An 8,373-nucleotide genomic window follows, 5' to 3' on the forward strand; every position below is an offset into this window, starting at 1 on the left:
TGACAGTGTCCCGAGGACAAACACACCAAATTCTCTACCAATAAAAAAAATGGACATGATGGAATTCCCGATTTTGATTTTTGACGGGGAATATAGAATCCAGATTGTATTTCATCGATCAAACACGCATTACCATGGTCATCAAAGATGATGAAAATATTTCATTGCGGGCATAAATTTAATTTTACTGGATTACAAAATATTTCGAAGCACTTGCACGCAATTTTTTGTGTTTATCACTAATTTTTCATCCAACTTTATAATTAATTTTAATTCACTCTATGTTGTTTAGATTCAATTTTATTTATTATTTCTATGTATATATATTTTTGGGCTTGAATAGAGAAAAGGAAATCAAAATAATCGAAGAAAATAAATGCTAGATATCTATTTTACCTTAGTAATATGGGAAAAATATCGTTTGGTCCTTTTTTAGGTAGTCCCAAGTCAGCTTGGTCCTTTGGGAAAACGCCTTTACTATTTGGTCCATAATTATTTAAAAATATTAAATGGACAAAAGTACCCTTTCCGTGTTAATTTCTACTTTTTTTTTGTAGCAGTTCATTCTTCAAAATGAACTCCTGTTAATTTCTACTTATTTTTTCAGAAATCACCTATATAAACCAGAGTTAATTCCAGAAATGAACTCCATATAAAAACCTAAAAAAATCAGAGTTCATTCCAGAAATGAACTCCATATAAAAACCTAAAAAAAAAGCAGAATTCATTCCATAAATGAACTCCATATAAAAACCTAAAAAAACAGAGTTCATTCCAGAAATGAACTCCATATAACAACCTAAAAAATACAGAGTTCATTCCAGAAGTGAACTCCACATAAATACCTAAAAAAACCAGAGTTCATTCCAGAAGTGAACTCCACATAAAAACCTAAAAAAACCAGAGTTCATTGCAAAAACATAAAAACACAGAGTTCATTCCAAAAATGAACTCCATATAAAAACCTAAAAAGCAGAGTTCATTTATGAAATGAACTGCATCATCATCTTCATCATCTTCGTCGTCTTCAACAGCAACAGAAATAAAAACGACGAAAAAACACACAAATCTTCATCATCTTCATCGATTACAACAGCAGCAACAACATCGATTGTCATCAAACAGCAGCAACAACATCAAATCGTCTTCATCATCTTCGTTTCAATCTTCATTGACAGCAACAGAAAAAGTTAAAATCAAATATTGAAATCAATTTTTGTAAATCTTTGTAATCAAATCAATTTTTCGAATTCATCTTTGTAATCTCTATAAATTAACCGACGACATCATTATAAATTAATCTTCGAATCTCTGTAAAACAATTGCAACAACAAAAGAAAAAAAAATCCTAAAAGAATTGCACTAGCAGGGAGAAAAAGAGAGAAACCGAGAGGAGAGAGAAAGTAGATCTGAGAAACAATTTCTTCTCTATTACCTTTTTGACTATATATATGGTCCTAATCTATAAGGATATTTCTGTCACTACAAGATGACAATTACATCATCCATGATGTCACTCCAGGACCAAACCATAATTTCTAGGACCAAACTATAATATATTTTCCCCCAAAAGGACTAAACAGACATATGACTGAGTCAACTGGACTATAATATATTATTCCTATGACTATATGGTATTTCCTACCAATAATATACCAACCGAATTGCATAACATAATTGAGATGGAATAATTTATATACAATTAAGCATTTAAACTAGATTTTTTTGAGACTCTGATGTACCACGATCCTGATGACAATTCTGTTGATGAATTAAAAACGAATGTGCCGACCAAAATTGACAAAAATATATAAAAAAGAATAAAAATATAAGCTCCACAAATTTGAAGAGTATCAAAATTTGAAAAAAGACAAACCAACATAATTTAATCAATTTTTGAAGTTGCAATAACTAAGCTAACTACATTAGTTAGCTTTAGGAGATGTTACACACTACAAAGCCATTTTAACTGGTCTTTTTTTATTACATTCATATTTATTAAATTATTAGATGTTTTATTAGTTTATAAGATCAACAACTTATTGATTTTTCATTAGTTTTCTGATAATATGTGAATAAAACACAGAACCAATGTTTCACAAGCCATAAATAACCCCGTACATTTGGACAAGATCCACCACTCTTGACTAATTAATTTATGGTCGTAAAATTATCAATGGGCAAAAGGACATACAGTAACATGCTAGGCTAGGCTCTAGGCTTTAAGCCTTCCAAGTCCAAAGAAGTTGTTTACAAGACGTACAACTTTGCATAGACGTTGATAAAGATGGTAAAAGGATTTGACGTTTGAGAGTTTGGCATGTGAACCGCATGTTGCATAAAACTAATCCATAAGTCTTTTTTTTTAACTCAAAAAGGGCTAAATAGATTAACAAGATCAATTCTATACCAAGAAAGTAGAGAATTGATGAAACAAATACAGAAGCAGCTCAATTATAGTAGAGCTTACAAACCAAAATAAAAAGAAAACAAAACCAAACAATAATCCATAAGACATTTTCCCCTGCGAACCTAACAATTTGGACGTAATAATTTGGAATGTAGATGGTTGTCGAGGACATTTAGATTGCAAAAAACACCAAAACTTTTTCGGAGGACATTTGCTCACAAAATTTGAGTTGTTGAAGGTGTATATAGCCCATAACATATATATTTAATGTTCTTATTATTGTTCCTTTTTCCAGTTTATTAGTTATCTGGGTTATCGCTTATTGAATATTTATTAGTTTTTCTTAATATCAATTGTTTAGAGTCCGACTTTCTGCACCCCTCTAAAACTGTTGTGCATGTTCCGTACTTTCCTGTTGGGCGATTTTGTAGGCACAAACCACTTACAAATATTTTCTCTCTCTTCTTTTATTCTTCATCAAGCAGAGACAACTGAGTTCGTCTTTTCATATTAGCCATGACCCATGATCATCTTGATTTTGCCTAATTATTATTTTATGTATTTATTTTCTTCAGCCTGCTTTTCTTTTATTTTTTTGTGTAAGTATGAATCAACCAGTTTCTTCTATACTAATGGAGATTATAACTTTGGTTTTTCGTTTTTAGAGGAAAAATACTACGATTTATGGACCAAAAATTATTCAGAGATACATATATAAAACGGAAATTTCAAAGCATTATGATCATGTGATTCATGTTTAGAAAAGTTCATAACACTTTTGATTTTTACCAACATCAAAAAATTTACGGTTTATTAAAGGAAAAGTTCAGTGAAGTTGTTAACCTGTTATAGAAGGTGAGAGAAATAAGTTGTTTTACCAAATATAGCAAGGCAAATATCTGGTTTTGAGTCCGAAAATCCTCCCGTAAGGAAGTACGGAACGTGGACCCCGGCTTTAGAGGGGTGCACAAAGTCGGACTCTGATGAAATTATTGTTAAAACGTGGATCAAATATTTTATGAGCAAAAGAACATACCCGCACATAACGCGGGTGGAAAACTTAAAACTTACCGATGTGTTACCCATTTTATAGTATTTTTTGTAATAAGTGTCAAATATTCCATAAACAAAAAACAGATCCGTGCATCGCACGGGTGAGAAACTAGTATTGTTAACAAGCTTGCAGATTACACCTGGTCCTAAGGTTAGAAATGTTGTTTTAGAAATGAAGTACGGCTCACCCATGGCCACAGTTCGCAAATGTGGCTTAAGAGTCTGTAACGAAGTTGTTTATTGTGAAGACACTTAAATGGGGGTGTTTTCCAATTGTTATGAATCCTAGAAGTTGTGTTGATTCTCCACTAACTACCCCAAGGTGAAAGTTTGCATTCATTTACGTTTGTATATGCATATTGTGCTCATTTATAACCATTTTGTAAATAATGTGTATATCATGGTTAGTTCTTAACTTGCCACTAGTATAAGGCAATTTCCGTATTGACTGGGTGTATTTGTTATCTCCGGTTTAAACATTAAAATTGTTCAGTTACAAGTAAAAATGTCATCTTAATATAATGGAATTGGGGTCCGTACTGATAAGTGAGAGTTTATGGTGCACTTGGTTGGGTGTTCCAACTGAGATAGAGATTTCCAAACTATTGGGGATCTATTTAAGCTAGCTAATGTTTTGCGTGTTTGATTTTATTCAAACAATCTGTCTTGTCTTCTGTAGGGACTCATTTATTACATGATTTTGACAAAGAAATATCTGTGGTTTCTTGTGGATACGAGGCAATCAAAGAGTTCTACTGATAAGCTAGTACTGCAGAATTGGATGACAAAATGAAAATTTCTAGCTCTTTTTATTCAGGCAAGCTCTCCCATTTCTAATCTTCTACATCTATTAGTTTGAGTTAATTAGTATTTGGGTCGTAAATTTTGACCTTATTTAGTGTTTGGGTCGTAGGTTTGTCCATTATAGTATTTGGGTCGTAGACCCGTTAGTCAAAGAGGTCAAACTGTCAGGACCCGGTAATGACTCACGGCTGTACAAAAACAAGGTAGACTGGTTTGAGACTTCTATCGAACACTTGATGGGCAGGACCTGGTAATGGTGTAGTTCGCGAACAAATGCTCTCTTGGTACTCTCAAATTCCCTGCAAACCCATATCCAAAACAGACTAGACATTTCTGATCATAAGCCATATAAGAGACATCAATCGCCACCATACATTGCTCCAAACCATCAATAGCAAATATAATTTAATGGCTGCAAACTAGTTGAATGTCAGCAAAACCTCCCCTCTTCTTTTCCAATTTCTTCCTGTAACTATGTCCAAATTCCAATCCAAAACCAACACATCCCCTATTTCTTAATAAACTCTGAAATCCATGTTTAATCTCTTCAGTTCATTTACAGTTTCAATGGCAGAAACCTCCCCTCTTCTTTACTGCTTAGGTGCTCATAATTTTTCGAATATACAGTTACGAAGGAGATACGGGTATGAAGTGGAAAGCCTGGTATTCGATCTTTTTGCAAACTACTGGTAATGGAAGGATTGGGACTTGAAACTATTACCATGTTTGAGTAGATTTTTATGCCTCTTTGTTATGTGAATTAAAGTTTCAATTGAATCAGGTATTTTCCTATCATCTCATCTCAGCAAGGAACAACTGGATTTCCCTGTCGTCAATGTTCCTTTCCTACACAAATCTGATCCTTCCTCCTTTTTCCCATTTACTACTTCACTGTGATCCTACACGAATCTGTTCTTTCAAGGCCATTGCCATTTTATTAACGGAAATTAACGGATGTTAACAGCTTGACTATTTGACCAGTTTGACTAACGGGTTTACGATCCAAACACAATAACGGACAAACTTACGACCCAAGCACTAAATAGGGCCAAAATCTACGACCCAAACACTAATTATCTCTATTAGTTTCATGCGTTCGCATCACCTGTAGTTTAGGAACCTCCAATATTAATACTTAGTACTGTTTCCTTACTGTGGTCTTATTGGTTTTCAGACTGACAATGGTACAGCCCCACTATTCTCTATACCTGAGAGTGCAATACCGAAAAATCCATTTACAAGCGTGCTTCTCCGTTCCCGTTTGCCTTTTGATGTATCGTGTAACCTTTTGAATTCGAGTGCAGGGAAATACATAGTCCCTAAATGTAATGAAGGCTTTTTTATGGAATTCCTTACAGATTTACTGCTAGGCTTGTCTTACCAGTTAAGGTAAGAGAAATTGTTGGTTGAAGTGAAATGTTTTCTCTGTAATTTGGAACAAGATTTTGGTTCCGGTAGTTCTTTGATTTCTGTTTCCCTGACTGCATGGTTCTTCAATTTGCCAGATCGGCGGGGAGAGATTACTGAAAGATGTCCTGGAAATCCTTCCATTCCGATTAGGTAATATTCTTGGCCAGTATGAGTATGTTCACCATCCACCGTGCTTCTCACTTTGTATGAATTAATTACCCCTTTCCATAACTGTGTTGTTACAAATTAAAAGTTTGTTCAATGATTTTCCAAGGTTTCATCACTTGTACTAAATGGTTTTAGGTGCTTATTGGGTAACATTGATGCTCATTATGAGAAGGCATTGGAAGTTTCAAACAGCAATACATGACTCCAAACAACTGAACTGGTGATTTCTAGGACTTCGTTTTTGTACACACTCCCGCTATTTTCATGTTGATCTAGTCAATAAAGCTAAAACTAAGTACTGTGAAGATATTTGAAGAAACAACCTAGTGACAGTAGCTTTATAGCATTTTTCTTATGTTTCATAATGGAATTTTATTGTGTATATTTAAACTAAGTTCATAATGTCCTAAAGTGCTGTTAGCATGGGTGATTGTCTTACCAGGTCCGGTTCTATACTATTTGTAATTCTGTAATTTCTAATTTTGGAAATACCACTACAGATTTTGTAATTCATTTTTTTTTAATTCTGATAACATATTTTGCAACGTATATATATGTTGCTTATATTATTTTATACGTTGTGTTAAATGTAATTAAAGCAACGGATGAAGCAACAAACGTTGCTTTAATTAATTTAAGCAACGTTTGTAAACGTTCCCAAAAAATTGTGACGCCGTTTGGGAACGCACATAAGCGTTGCTGAAATCTTAAACGTGGTAAATTAGGGATTTTGGTGTAGTATATTATACGGTTCACTAGCCCGAACAAGCCTGATTTGCACTTTCAGCTAAATATATAGTTCTCATAGTCTGTTCCATGAGTCCTCCGAAGCCTTGAATTCTGGTTGCGAACTTGTTAATCTCCTTCTCCTTGATTCCAATGCTTTCTGCAATATGTAGTGGGATCAGATTAAGCGAAGTTCCGGTATCAACGAAATCTCTCTTGAACTTGTGTTTTCGTATTCCCGCTGTCACATATAAAGGTCTGGTGTGGTCACAATCCACTGTTCGATCTTTCTCCGAGAAAGTGATGACATCTGTAGGTAGTGGATATTTTTGGTCCAGGTATTGTTGCATCCCTTGGTTCGCTGTAATTTTTATCAATATAACTGCGGAAACTTGTTTATGTTTTGGTGTAAAATTCAATATATTGAAAAAGTTTTCAAAAAGGGGTTTCTGCGTTACCGTGGCTGCAATATACTCATAGTTATCGATTTCAGACACGATACATACTGTTAAGAATGTAATTCTGTTAAAGTCAAGAAATCTTGGTCAAGTCAATATGACTTTAATGTCAAGTCTTGTCCGTAATAATAAGGCAGTCAGGGTTGTAATAATTGGACAATAAATACTGTATGAAAAGTATTGTCTTGTACCTTTTGCAATTATCAATAACACAATATTATTTTCATTCTCAAATATTTCATCTGATAATTCTCATGGTATCAGATAGGTAAAGATCCAAACCCTAGAAAAACTTTACCTTCATACCTTCAGCTAAATATGTTTCAAAGCTGTTTTCTTAGATCTACATCTTGGTCTAGGTTAAATTGTTCTTCACATCAGAAACAATCTTTTTAATAATCTTTTTCATCAAGATCGTCTGAATCTTGATTCTGGTGATTTATCTTTTGGGTCTGCAATTTTATGGTTAGAAGAAGTAAGCGTATCAATTCAAACATTGAAGAACATCATACAACAATGTCTTCCCTGCAACGACTAACTCTGATGGTAATTCGTCTACTTTTACTCTTCCTTTCACCAATATCACAAATTTTGTTTCATTGAAATCAGATAATACAAATTTCATACTCTGACATGATCAATTTGAGTCGGTCTTAATCACCACTGATTTATATGGTCATGTTAATGGTGAAATTCAAGAACCGGAAGAAAGGGTAATGATTAATGGTGTACTCAGTTTAAATCCAAAATGGGTTTATTGGAGAAAGATGGATAGATTTGTGATTAGTTGTTTAAAAGCTACTTTTTACTTCTACTATTTCTGGTGATGTTCTTGGATTAACAACAACAAGAGAAATTTGGGATTTCTTAAACTCTAGTTTAAAACTCAGTATAGAGCTAGAAAGAACATGTTAAGAGCACAATTGTTTAGCATGAAGAAAGGTAATTTGAATGTCCTAGTATATCTACAAAAGATTAAGACAATTGCAGATTCTTTGGCTGCTATTGGAGAAAGAGTTAGTGATTCTGACTTAATAAGGAAAATTTCTTGTTTGGTCCTAGGCCCATATAGTTATTTATAGTAGGGTCCAACCGGATCTTTTTTTTATCCGGAGGTCCAAAATTAATTAAAACATGGAAATGTCCATAATACCCATTACTACCAAACGTGTGTGTCTACACTGCTTACAAATTTGAGTACATATCTGGTACACTGCTTAAAAATTCGAGTACATATTTGCTACACTGCTTACAAATTTGAGTACATATATGTCGCACTGCTTAGAAATCTGAGTACATATCTGTCGTACTGCTTACAAATCCGATTATATATCTGAATGCTTA

General features: G+C 33.7%; 1 long non-coding RNA gene across 1 annotated transcript; it reads left to right on the forward strand.

Moving 5' to 3' along the window:
• Nucleotides 1–5,396: 5,396 nt before the first annotated feature.
• LOC113321315 lies at nucleotides 5,397–6,281 on the forward strand. The gene is made up of 3 exons (XR_003346603.1): nucleotides 5,397–5,656; nucleotides 5,773–5,827; nucleotides 5,981–6,281. It is a non-coding gene; the product is annotated as an uncharacterized LOC113321315 (long non-coding RNA).
• Nucleotides 6,282–8,373: the final 2,092 nt, after the last annotated feature.

This window comes from Papaver somniferum, chromosome 11, assembly GCF_003573695.1.
Source record: "Papaver somniferum cultivar HN1 chromosome 11, ASM357369v1, whole genome shotgun sequence".
In the NCBI taxonomy this organism is placed as follows: domain Eukaryota; kingdom Viridiplantae; phylum Streptophyta; class Magnoliopsida; order Ranunculales; family Papaveraceae; genus Papaver; species Papaver somniferum.